Raw genomic sequence first — 14,206 nt, forward strand, 5'->3', positions numbered from 1 at the left:
GTGATTCTTATATTGATAACCATTTTGCAGCCATTGCGGAATTCACCATGGAAACAATGAATATATACATGTACATAGTGTTCTAGTGTTAGGGGCTGAAGTAATAATGGATGACATGGTCAATAAGTTGGAAAGCGTAAAGGAGATACTTAGAGTATCTAAATTCAGAATCCTATATATTGATGACCTGCCTACTGCTTCCCTAGACTGCTTCATCACCAACTACCAGAACCACAAGATGAATAGAAGGCAAACAGGTAGTGAGCCATGTGATGCATGACAAGAAATATCACCGATATAAATCACCATAATTTACCAATTGGCATCTTTTGTTACACTTGTCTTTCTCCCACTCCACCATTGCATGATTCTGAGGTCCTGGAGCTAGAGCACCGTCAAGAACATGAACTCCAAGAACCTGTTTAGTAATAGCTAAGTGGAGTTCAGACGCAGTGACTTGCATTTCGACTGCTTCTCCCATCATTTTATAGTCCTAGTTTGTGGGCATAATTCCTTCTTAGGGTGTAGGGTAAAATTCTATAAATTGTAGAAATTGGCCATTTTGAGGGTCCACGAATTGACGATTTTAGGCCATTTTAGCTTTAAAATTTAGTTTCATGCAATTTATTATGAACTCTTGAAGATTCTGTTATTTCATTTTATAAAAGATTAATACAAAAGCAACTTGTGGATTGCCTGATCTACAAATACGTGTTCTCTTGTTTATTGTTCTTCATAGTCTAGTATCTTCTTCTATTTGAGTTAGCAACTTGTCATTTCTTTATGATCTTGTGATATTCATTTTCATTTATATGTGAGTTGCTTGACTTTGCATATTTGTTGGAACGTTACGTTGAATGTTGATTAAGTGTTATTGACAATACCTTGCTGTGGTGTACTAACTTCGTAGTTCATCTAGTTGTTATGTATTGATTTGCTTACCATCTCTTGTTGCCCTGATCTATCTTTTGACATTTTTTGGATTGAAGTTAAAATTAAAAAAAAAGACAAAAAAAAGAACTTTGTTTACTTAGTTATAACTACCAGGCCCCTTGACAGGTGCAATCACATCAACCACTGAGTGATCCAACATCATCATGACCCGACTATAGAGAACTTGGAGTAATTACTCTTTCAAGATTGATTGCTTTTCATGAGAGGTGTTATACATTTCATATTCTACTTGACTGTTGGTAAAGTGTGTCAAAACACCCATCAACATAAACATGCTCTGTGTTACCCAATACACACTCTAATTGCCCCAAAGAACATATACACACTTCATCTGGCTAATACACATTACAATCATCCAACACATTTATCTGTAACACCAAAATAGATGCAAAACAAGTCTTAGTGAGGATAATTCAAAGTTAGTTTCCTTCTTCTTGAACTCTACCCTTTAAAAATTGAATAGATTTGTCTTTGTTTATAGTTTAGCTTATCTTGCAAAATGGAAGCTTTAAAACATTGCTATGGTAGAATGCGATACAAAATAAGTTGCCAGTTTATACACTATTAGAAAGAATTGTCATTGATGTCAAGTTTGTAGTTTTGTGTTTGTAGAACGAAACGATGGTTGTTGATTATTATGATTATGAGGTGTTCATCATTGGTGGAGAATGTTTGTAGAGTAGTTACAAATATTGCCAAATGTTGTTATGAAAACTTGCAAGGTTGTCATGATCTATTGATAAAATATTGAAATTTTGTAACCCGTCCCAACACTTATGAGAAATTTCATATTGTAGAAGGAGGTGGTTGAATAAGATTCAATAAAATATCCATAAAGAGCAAAAGGAAAGAAAATTGCGATTCCAAATTTGTCTAATCTCAATCTTGATAAGATTATATCGTGAATGGCTAACCATGCCAAAGTCCTTGCCTTAGGGAGACATGTAGATCCCCAACATAATTTTGTTGGCCAAGAGGGGTTAAGAGAGGCTAAGACAATTGAGTTGTATCCATTGTTCACATTTTAAATGCCCGAGTTACCTTTTATCCAAAATAGATCTCATCATCTTGATTTGAGAAAATTATGTGCTTGTTATTGTATTTAGACTAAAACTGATTTTAGATCTTGGTGGAGGGACAAAGAAACCACAAATTTCCAAGATGCAATTGGATAACTGTTTGAAGTGTTAAGCTGAAGATAATATTTCACATAAACTCCCCATGAATCCTTAAGTGTGTCTTCCAAGATCGACCAGTTTCTAACAAGGTGTAAAGGCTTGTAGCCATTCCAAGAATTTGTTAGAGTTATCTTGTATTAGCTAATAATTATTTATTTAATTATTAGTCTATTAAACTCTACACTTAAGCTAAACTTAGGCATTTAATAAATATTGTAGGTATTTATTCTAATTATTAAATACACATTTTCCCTTTAGGGTTTATTTAGGGTTGCACACCTTTAGGGTTGCTATTATCCTTTTATAAGGATTGTATTGTACTTTTTCATGAATTGATTCCCTTTCAAAATGATAATTTTCTTCTTCAGAGCATTTATAATTTTTTGCTTTATGTGCCTTCATTCTTCTCTTGTGACAGGTATTTGCATACAGGTGTTCTTGGGATCTCTAAAGTTGCATTTCCTCAACTTCTTCATGGTATCAAAGCCTACATCTGTTGTTGCTTGTTCCTGATTTTTTCAGAAGATTTTTTGGAGGAGGGTTTCAAGTTTTTTTTCAAAGTTTTTTATTGGATCTGGGGTAGTTTTGTTTCTGATCATTTTGGGCTCAAATGGACCTCACTGTTGAGCTCAGAACGCCCCAAAACCCCCACTTCCATATAAAATTTGTCAAATTTTGACAAATTTGGGTTTTGAAATTTTTTCTTTGGTTTTGCCTTTTTTTGGCACGAATTTTGAGAAATTCATTAAAAAACAAAATTAGAGCAGTTTGGGCCAAAAAAGACATCACCGTTGGCTTCCGAAGGGCATTTCCAGTCATTTTGATATATAATTCGACCTATTTCGATGATTGGCATGTTTTACGAGGCAAAGAATCCGTACGGTTGTACCTGCAAATGCATCAGAAAATTTTCATCAATTTTTTTTTTTAACCTTCTTTATGCCCTACACGAGGGTTTTTTTTTTCTTTTGGCCGTAACTTGGTCATACGGAGGCATTTTTTCAACAACTTTATATCGTCGAAAAGCTCTTTTCGAGCCCTCTTCAAATCTGGAGGTTTGAACTTTTGATTTTTCTTTTTTATGAAATTTTTTGCTATCAATTCTGTCTCTTCTTATCATTGTAGCATTTCATTTATGCAACGCACTGAGATAAAGTGCCATAATGCATTGTTTACTTGGGATCTTGTACCTTATTGTACATGCACTACTTATAAAGTGCCATGAGGGGGTTGATGTTTTCCTTGTTTGCCATCTACCTTTGTCCACTGAGTGTTCCTTCCACGACATTTGCCTCATGCTGTGTGTCAAGTGAGTGTTCCTTCCACGACACTATGTACCGTCTCTGCGCCTTCGATGTTCTTGGTTCTTCGTCGTGCAGTTCCTGTTGGCTGTTCTTTTCAGTGTACCTGTCCCTCTCCTTTTTCAGCATTATGGGGAGGTTTGTCCCATTGATTCTAATGCTTCCGTGGTTTGATTGATCAGCTCTTCAGGCTTTGGTGTTTTCATGCCATCTGTATCTTTGATTTCAGTTGTTTGCCTTTGTTTGCCATCTGATTCGAGTAGTGTCATTTGAGGGCACTCATACAGATTACAGTCTTCTCTACCTGGTCATGTTCTATTTCAGTGGAGGTTCTTCAGATCAACAGTTATTCTTCGACAGTGTTTGCAGGTTCTTCATGCTTCAGTGATTCTTTTGATCTTCTCTTGTTCCTATCTTTTTGGAACATTCTTGTTTGGAGGCTTTTTCAGTCCTTCACTTGCTTTTTCCATGTCTTTTTGGAGTAGAGTTTTTTTCCCACGTGGTTTTCTCTATTTCTCCATTTCATAGAGATTTGGTTGTGATTGGGTACCTCATCAAGCCTTGTTGCCGGGACCCAAAATTTGCCTTCATCATGTAGTTGCATTTTTTGCTTCATGCATTTAGGTTTTTAGCTACTCCCTATGTTCATCTTAAGGGGGATGTTAGAGTTATCTTGTATTAGCTAATAATTATTTATTTAATTATTAGACTATTAAACTCTACGCTTAAGCTAAACTTAGGCATTTAATAAATATTGCAGGTATTTAATAATTATTCTAATTATTAAATACACATTTTCCCTTTAGGGTTTATTTAGGGTTGCTATTATCCCTTTATAAGGATTGTATTGTACTTTTTCATGAATTGATTCCCCTTCTGAATGCTAATTTTCTTCTTCAGAGCATTTATGCTTTTTTGCTTTATGTGCCTCCATTCTTCTCTTGTGACATGTATTTGCATGTAGGCGTTCTTGGGATCTTTGAAGTTGTATTTCCTCAACTTCTTCAGAATCCTCCCAAAACTTTGCCTTATTTGCATTATGGGTTAAATAGGAAATATGAGGTAGGATAACATCTATGCAGGAAGAAAGGAAGTTTCAATTTTTTGACCCTTTTGGAAATGTGACTAAGGTGAAGATTATTTCTTTGCTTGGGATAACCAAGTATTTGGAACACATTAATTTGTACCATTTTATAGTAGGTTTTTGATAAAGCCTCCAAAGCATCTTAGCTCCTAAAGCCTGTTGGACATTGCTGCTGCTAGGATACATTGGAGATGTTTTCTTTCTTTGCATTGATTATTTTTCATATTCATATGTTGCCATCAATTCCAAAGGGGGAGATTGTTGGACATTGCTACTACTACAATATGTTGCTGTCAACATATTCCTGTGATTTATTGCTCCGATAATTGTAGATTGGTTTATTGGAATCATGGTTTGGTGTATGGAGTATTTCTAGTGTCATTACATCTTGTTGTATTGGTTTCAGTGATCCGGGAAGCTTAATTGATCATATCATATGATTCGGTTTGCAATTTGTTTTTCTGATCAATGCTTTGTAGAGTTCAATATTTCCTCTGGTATATTTCAGTGTGATCATATCTTGAGTTGAGTTTTTGTGAGATTGTTTGGGATGGTCTTATATATCTTCATTTCAAATGGTTCATGATTTGGTGCTCCGCAAGTTATCTTTCTTCATGACAGTTGTTGCTGTTTGAGTGCTTTTGAGGTTCAGATGTTGATCAATGAAGATTTGATAAGGGGTGTTGGTGCAACAGTTATTGATGATTCTAACATGCTTGCTGGTGTTTCCTAATTGTGTCCTATTTGTTTTGATGGTTCGTATTGACTGTTGTGCGAGTTTTTGGTGATTTTGCTGAACCGGTGATGTTCTTCGTGTTATGCGGTATTCCTGGTGGTGTAGCGTGTTGCGGTTGATCTTGGCGTGATTTTCAGTGGTGTTGCGTATTTGAAGATTTGGTTTAGGTCCATGTTATATCATGTATATCATTATATTGATCCAGTGGTTGATCTTTGTATCGTATGATGTAATTTTGTAATTGTGAGTTGAGGGTTTAGCCAACCTTGTTGTCAAGGTTGATGAATTGTATAAATAGGTGGTATAGTCATGTAATTTAGGTGTTGAGGTTGTGTCTGCATTATCAGAGAGTGGTGTATGTGCAAACAACGGATTCATCTTTTGGTATGGTGTATTGAACAGAGATTGGTGTAGAGTAGATAAATGTGCTTAACCGGAACTGTCATTAGGCATTTTTAGATGCTATTATTGTAGTTCATTCCTTCTGGATTGTAGTTCGAATCTTGTTGTAAGTCAGTGAGACTTCCTTGAGGATTGTAGCCTTTCGGGTTATTGTATTCTGAGTTGTAAGCTCTAGGTAGTGCGCTTGAATGCTGGTGCATTCCCCATTTTAATTATTTTCAAATAATACTGCAAAGTATCATCTAATTATGGGTAGGTTCCCACCGTGGTTTTTCCCTTAACCGGGTTTTCCACGTCAAAATCTTGGTTTTGTGTGTTGTGCTATCAATTTGCCTATCTTTGTTGTTGCTGCAGTTTATTAGATTTGTAATTGTGGTTGAGTTTGTTAATCTGGTGAAAACTGATTCACCCCCACCTCAGTTTTCTCTCATTGTTGCTGCCAACAATTGGTATTAGAGCTAGATCCTCCAGAAGAAGCTTAACCACTTGAGGAGATTCAGGATGACAACTGGAGGAGTTATCTTTAAGAAGGAGAGTCTGACATTTGATGGATGTAATTATGCTATATGGAAGAACTATATGGAGGTGCACTTGAGATGTCTTGGAGAATATTACTAAGAATGTCTATTCTATTCCTCCAAATGGACCGGTTACTGCTGATGAGATCAAGGAATCTGAAAATAACATTAGAGAAAAGGAAGCATTGCTGAGTGCCCTGACTGATTTAGAGATGACAAATGTAATGGGACTTCAGACTGCACATGAGATCTGGGAGAAGCTTGAAACCTTATATGAAGGAGATAAACAAGTAAAAGTTGCTAAGTTGCAGAGTTTGAAAGGGACGCATGAAATGCTGAAAATGGGAGAAGATGAGAACATAAATTCCTTTATGGCTAAAGTGAATGAACTTGTCCTAAGTATCAGATGTGTTGGTTGAACCCTTGAAGAAGATGAAATTGTTGCTAAGGTGATGAGATCATTGCCTCCTACTTACAAACATAAGGTAGCTGCTATTGATGAGATCCAGAGTGCGACTATTGTGACAAGAGATATGTTGTTTGGAAATATTGCTGCATTTGAACTGAGCGAATTTGGTGAATCACATGGAAAGTCTGAGACAACATTTAGAGCATATGTATCTGGAAAACATAAATATGATCCTGATGAATGTAGAGTATCTAGATATGAAAGAGAGAGAAGAGAGATGGAAGAGCAAGAAAGAGAATTGGATGAGCTTGAAGCATTGATTGCCCGAAGATTGCTCAAGGGAGTTGGTAAGTATGATGGAAAATTGCCTCTGAAATGTTTCTCTTGCAATAATATAGGACATTTTGCTTCTAGATGCTTGGAGAGAATGTCTAAATATGATAGGCATGATAAATTTGATAAGCATGATAGGAATGATAGATATGAGAAGCATGAAAAGTATGATAAGCCTTACAAGCCTAACCAGAAGTATAAGCATCAAAAGAATTGTTATTATGCTGCTGATGAAGGTGTTACAGATGAAGAATCAGAAGGAGACGAAGTTGTGTTTATTGCTATAAAAAAAATGGATCGATACCTGTTGATTCCACAAGCTGCACTATTGAGGAGAAAGCTATAGTTATTAGAGTTGAGGAGAAAGATGAATGGGTGATTGACAGTGGTTGTTCACATCATATGACCAGTGATAAAAGAAAATTTGTGAGTATGGAAAGATACGATGGTGGAATAATAAGATTTGGAGATGAAAAAGCCTATGTGATCCGTGGTAGAGGTTCTATTTCCTTTGATGGTAAGCATAACACTAATTATGTCTTGTATGTTGAAGGTTTGAAGCATAATCTTTTAAGTGTTGGATAGATGACTGACAAAGGTTATGATTTACAATTCAAGAATAGAAAATGCAAGATCCTAAATGCCTCTGGTATAGAGATTGCATCTGGAACTAAGACTTAAGGTAATATCTTTCATTTGAATGTTGGTGAGAAAAGTTGATAAAAGTTGGTTGTGGCATAGGAGAATTTGTCATGTTAATTTTGATTCAATGATTAAGATCAGTTCTACACAAGTTGTTAGAGATTTGCCTAAAATTGTTAAGCCTGCTAATCTCGTATGTAAGGAATGTCAAATGGGTAACCAAACAAGAATTTATTTCAAGAGTAAGCAATATACATCTGATGGATTGCTAGATCTTGTGCATACTAACCTGTGGACCTACAAATATTAGAAGTGTGCAGGGTGACATATACTTTATGTTATTGATTGATGATTATTCTAGAGTGATGCGGGTTGTCTTTTTGAAGGAAAAATCAGAAGCATTGGACAAATTAAAGATATTCAAAGCAAAGGTTGAGACTAAGACAGGACTGAAGGTGAAATGTCTGAGATTTGACAGAGGAGGAGAATTTTGATCTGGTGAGTTTGATTTATTTTGTGAGAAGCATGGGATTAGAAGACAATTATTTGCTCCTAGAACCCCACAATAGAATGGAGTTGTTGAAATGAAGAATATAACTATCTTGGATGCTGCAAGGACTATGCTAATTGAAGGGAATGTTCTGAAGATCTATTGGAGAGAAGCTGTTAGAAGTGCTATTTACACATTCAACCGAGTGCATATAAAAGGTGATATCGGTAAGAGTCCTTATGAGCTATGGTTTGGTCATGTTCCTACTGTGATATATTTCATAATTTTCGGTAGCGAGTGTAATATCGAGAGAGATGAGGACATAGGAAAGTTTGATGCAAGAAGTGATGAATGAATTTTCTTGGGATATTCAACAAAGAGAAAAGTCTATCGGTGCTACAATAAGAGACTAAGAAAGATAGTAGATAGTGCAAATGTGAAGGTTGATGAGAACCGTGGAAAAGAAATCAGAACATGCATATATAATGACAACCAACATATTGTTCTAACACCTATTCAGACTGAAGAATTGAAGCTGAATGATCCGGTAGAGATAGTTAATCTAGATATTGTTGCTGCCGGTGGACAAATACAAGAACCTGAAAGTCAAAATAATCAGAAGACTCCGAGGTATGTAAGATTGAATCATTCTGAAATTCAGATTATTGGTGATAAAAATAAAAGTGTGATGACTAAAAGAAGGCTAGTTGCCAAAGAGGTATGTTTGATTTCCAGAATTGAACCTAAAGATGTTGTTGAAGCTTGCAAAGATGAAAATTGGATAAGGGATATGGAAGAAGAATTAGATCAGTTTGAAAAGAATAACACATGGGAACTTGTGCCTAGACCTAAATATAAGAATGTGATTGGTACTAAATGGGTACTTAGGAACAAATTGAATGAAGCTGGTGAAGTTGTTAGAAATAAAGCAAGATTGGTATGCAAAGGATATTCACAAAAGGAAGGAATTGATTATGAGGAGACTTTTGCTCCGGTAGCTAGACTTGAAGCTATTAGATTGTTGCTTGCATATGCTACGTATTGTTGGAAATATGTGCCTCAAATTAACTTGACCTGTGTTCAGACTGATTAGAGTAACCTATCTCGTTTGAACAACTGTCGATGAGATTCTTGCCAATGGGCCGATGGAATCTTCTTCTTGTGATCGTTTAACAGGTGATCAAGTTTGAGATGATCCAACGACTATCACTATACCGTGATAGGAATATGATCGTCAGTTAATCCTTGTCCCTTGTCGACCAAGCACGTGCAAAAAGAAATTTGTTAAAGACCATGCAAGTTGAAGGTGGACCAACGGATGTCGCTATACCGCATGATGGAGATGCACTAAGTTTATTTTCTGTGACTTGGCGACCATGGTGGGACTCGACAAGATAGAAACTCAGATGAGTTAACTGCTGAGCAAGTCCAGGATGATTGGACGATTGTCGCTATATCGCTATGGCAAGATACATGAAGTTTATCCTCCGCGACTTGGCGAGCAAGGTGGGGCCCGACAAAGAAGAGCTTCATTCTGAGCGGTTTGTGAGGCCGTGCTAAGGTGGCAGGGCAGGGACCCCAGAGCCAATCAGGGGGTGCCACATGGCGGACCACAAAAAGAGAGATCAAGCAGATCAAGGAAGATCAAACGATCGAGGTAGCTATTTGGTTGTCTTGCCGATGACCTGATGGAATTGCCTTCGGTGATCGGAAGAATTGGTTGTTTGCTACACCGATACCCGATGAGGTTGCCTTCGGTAATCGAATTGATATCGGTGATCAGGTTGACAAGATGGAGCCGATTTGTTTGGAGCCGCATTAGTGGAGTCGCTGGTTCATCGGGAGATCAGAGCAATGTTTTTGTGGTTTTTCCCGATGGCCGATGGAGTAGAGACCGACTACGGGTGTGCGCTCGTACCAAAGTCCAAAAGATAAACACTTGGACACTGAAGATGGTCTCATCGGTGTATATGAATATAAACTGACCCAACTTCTTGGTGCATGTGGGATATTATGTTTCTCATGAATGCATACCGACACAGACGGTTAGACTTGAAATCGTTGGTGTAGTTGCTCAGATGAACTGTCGACAATCTAATATATGTAGCCATTAGATAACTATGGTGTAGCAACTGATAGCGTGAGTCGATTGTAGTGTCCAATTCGTGAGACTCTGAGAATGAATACCTATAGTTGTAGACTGAAACTTTATTGTAAATTCATTTACTGGAAATAAAGTGTTTCAACTGTTGGTGGTGGGTTTTTTCCCGAAAGGGTTTTCCCATGTAATTCTTGGTGTTCCGTCTCTGTGTTGATTCTATGTGTTTTGTTTATGTTATTCTTAATGCTTTGTAAAAGTTTTAAACTGCATTCTTGCACGATCTTCCCTCTTAATTGACATTAGGAAGGCGTTTCTGCACTGTGCTTTCCTTAAACGTATAAGGATTTCAAGGTATATCAGATGGATGTCAAGTCAACTTTTCTAAATGGTGATCTTGAGGAAGAAGTCTACATTGAGAAACCTGATGGATTTTCATTATCAAATGATGGAGACATGGTATGTAAACTGAAGAAAGCTCTTTATGGATTGAAACAAGCCCCTAGAGCCTGGTATGCTAGACTGGATAAGTACTTGCTGAAATTAGGATTCAATAAAGGTACTGCTGATAGTAATTTGTATTTCAAGATTGAGAATGATAACATCTTGATTGTTGAAGTTTTTGTTGATGATATTATTTTTGGAGGAGATGATAACTTGAGTATGAAGTTTTCTGGTGATATGTAGAAAGAATTTGAGATGTCTATGATAGGAGAGATGAAATTTTTCTTAGGTTTGCAAATTTCATAGACTGGAACATGTTTTTTTATATCTCAAACTAAATATGTGAAGGAATTATTGAAGAAGTTTGGGTTAGAATACTCCAAACCAATTGGAACTCCTATGGTGACTGGCTGCAAATTGTCTAAAAATGATGAATCTTTGAAAGCTAATCAGTCCTTAAATAGATCTATGGTTGGTGGACTGCTATATCTTACTCAGACTAGACCTGACATTATGCATGCTGTGTGCATGGCTGCTAGATATCAAGTTGATCCGAAAGAGAGTCATGTCACTGCCGTAAAGAGGATATTCAGATACTTGAAAGGAACAGTGGACTATGGTTTGTGGTATCTGAGGGATGATAATTTCATGTTATGTGCTTACACTGATGCTGATTAGGTTGGTGATGTTGATGACCAGAAGAGTACCTCCGGTGGTGCATTCTTTTTGGGTAAGAAATTGGTTTCATGGGCGAGTAAGAAACATGACTCAGTGTCCTTATCTACTGCTGAAGCTGAGCACATTGCTGTTGCTACTAACTGCACTCAGGTAGTTTGGATGAAGCAAATGTTGAAGGATATCAGAGTTATCTATGATGAGCCTACTGTCATATATTGTGATAATTACAGTGCTATTAATATGTCAAAGAACCCGGTGCAACATTCAAAGACTAAACATGTGTCAATCAAATATCATTTCTTGAGAGAAAAAGTTAGTGAAGAGGAAGTAAAGCTAGAGTATGTGTCTACAAAGGAACAAATTGCTGATATCTTCACTAAGCCTTTGCCTGCAGATAAATTTGTCTATTTGAGAGACAAGTTAGGGGTCTCTACCCCTCCCGATGGGAACTAGATGCATTGATTTGCATCAATCCCGTGGACTTCACAGTCTTATCTCTTTGTCCGGATTGATGAGTTGGTGCTGCTACTCTGCTAGAGTAGTCAGTGTGTTTAAGGGGGAGAGTAAGTTTGGTTTTCCGTTTTGAGAATCTCTGGCATTGCTGTCAAAGGGGGAGAGAGGCATGTGAAAAATTGTTTTATCTGCTTGATCTTAGGGGGAATTTGTTGAAGATGTTTTCTTTCTTTGCATTGATTATTTTTCACATTCATATGTTGCCATCAATTCCAAAGGGGGAGATTGTTGGACATTGTTGCTGCTATGATATGTTGTTGTCATTGATGTCAACATATTCTTGTGATTTATTGCTCTGATAATTGCAGATTGGTTTGTTGGGATCATGGTTTGGTGTATGGATTATTTATAGTGTCTTTACATCTTGCTATATTGGTTTCAGTGATCCGGGAAGCTTAATTGATCATATCATATGATCGGTTTGCAATTTGCTTTTCTGATCAGTGCTTTACAGAGTTCAATATTTCCTTTGGTATATTTCGGTGTGATCAAATCTTGAGCTGAGTTTTTGGGATATTGTTTGGGATGGCCTTGTGTATCTTTATTTCCAATGGTTTGTGATTTGGTGCTCTGCAAGTTATCTTTCTTCGTGACAGTTGTTGTTGTTTGAGTGTTTTTGAGGTTCAGATGTTGATCGATGAAGATTTAATAAGTGGTGTTGGTGCAACTATTATTGATGATTCTAACGTGATTGCTTGTGTTTCCTAATTATGTCCTATTTGTTTTGATGGTCCATATTGATTGTTGTGCGAGTTTTTAGTGATTTTGCTGAACCGGTGATGTTCTTCATGTTATGCGGTATTCTTGGTGGTGTAGCGTGTTGCGGTTGATCTTGGCGTGATTTCTGGTGGTGTTGCGTATTTGAAGATTTGGTTTAGGTCCATGTTATATCATGTATATCATTATATTTATCCGGTAGTCGATCTTTGTATCGTATGATGTAATTTTGTAATTGTGAGTTGAGGGTTTAGTCAACCTTGTTGTCAAGGTTGATGAATTGTATAAATAGGTGGTATAGTCATGTAATTTAGGTGTTGACGTTGTGTCTGCATTATCAGAGAGTGGTGTATGTACAAACAAGGGATTCATCTTTTGGTGTATTGTATTGTGCAAAGATTGGTGTAGAGAAAACAAATGTGCTTAACTGAAACTGTCATTAGGCATTTGCATATTCTTTTATTGCAGTTCATTCCTTTCAGATTGTAGTCTGAATCTTGTTGTAAGTCAATGAGACTTCCTTGAGGGTTGTAGCCTTCCGGGTTATTGTATTTTGCGTTGTAAGATCTAGGCAGTGTACCTGAATGCTGTGCATTCCCCATTGTAATTATTTTCACATACTACAGCAGAGTATCATCTTATTGTGGGTAGGTTCCCATCGTGGTTTTTCCCTTAACCTGGGTTTTTCACCATCAAAATCTTGGTGTTGTGTGTTGTGCTATCAATTTGCCTATCTTTGTTGTTGTTGCGTTTATCAAATTTGTAATTGTGGTTGAGATTTTTAATCTGGTGAAAACTGATTCAATCCCCCTCACCCCCCCTCTCAGTTTTCTCTCATTGTTGTTGCCAAAAGAGCCTTATTTTGCAAATCTAGACTTTTGATTCATGAACCATTCTTGTCCTTAGATAGGCAAACTTTATCCCAAGCCACAAGTGGGATTTTTTCCCTTTTTGTGCATATTTTACGACCAAAAAAGATCTGAGAATGGATTGAAGTCTAACATAATGCTTTTAGGAAGTTTTAACACTGTCATGAGATAGGTTGGGATGACATTCAACACTGACATGATCATGGTTATCTTATTAAAATAATATTATATCTTTTTTATAATGGTCATCTTATTTGTCGACTTAGTTGTCCTTTTTAGTTTGTTTAGTGTAACTATTGCTTCTTTTATTAGAACGCACAGTTAGCATTTTAGTTTTTAGTTTTTTTATATTTATTTAGCATTTAAAGCTTTTTAGCTTCATGTTGAAGCTTTAGTTTTACGGTTTGTTCTTTATAGAACATCGCCTTGTAATTCCTTTAAATACGTTGTATATTCGTAATTAATTCATCCAATTATTTTCCATGGTATCAAAGTGGGTCGATGGGATTTTTTAGGATTTGGCAATTTTTTTAATGAAAAATTTGTAGCCTCTTGCTACCTGGATATAATTTCTAGAACTTTTTAAAGGTTTTTTTATTGAAAAAAATCTATATCATGATAGGGTTTATGTTAGGCATAATTTGGGTTTGCATCGCAACTTTTGTGTTCGTGTCTTTAGCACCGCGCGTTGGATTTTCTGCCCTCATTTTTTTTTTCAAGCACGATTTTTTGCGACCAGCAACAAAAGTTTTTGTCGTGATTCTTGAACGTCTGAGATTTTTTAAGCCGTGGCTCGTTGTTTTCCTTGTGACTTTGTTTTTGCTTGAGTGAATTTATTTT

The sequence above is a fragment of the Cryptomeria japonica genome, chromosome 2 (genome assembly GCF_030272615.1).
Source record: "Cryptomeria japonica chromosome 2, Sugi_1.0, whole genome shotgun sequence".
In the NCBI taxonomy this organism is placed as follows: Eukaryota; Viridiplantae; Streptophyta; class Pinopsida; order Cupressales; family Cupressaceae; genus Cryptomeria; species Cryptomeria japonica.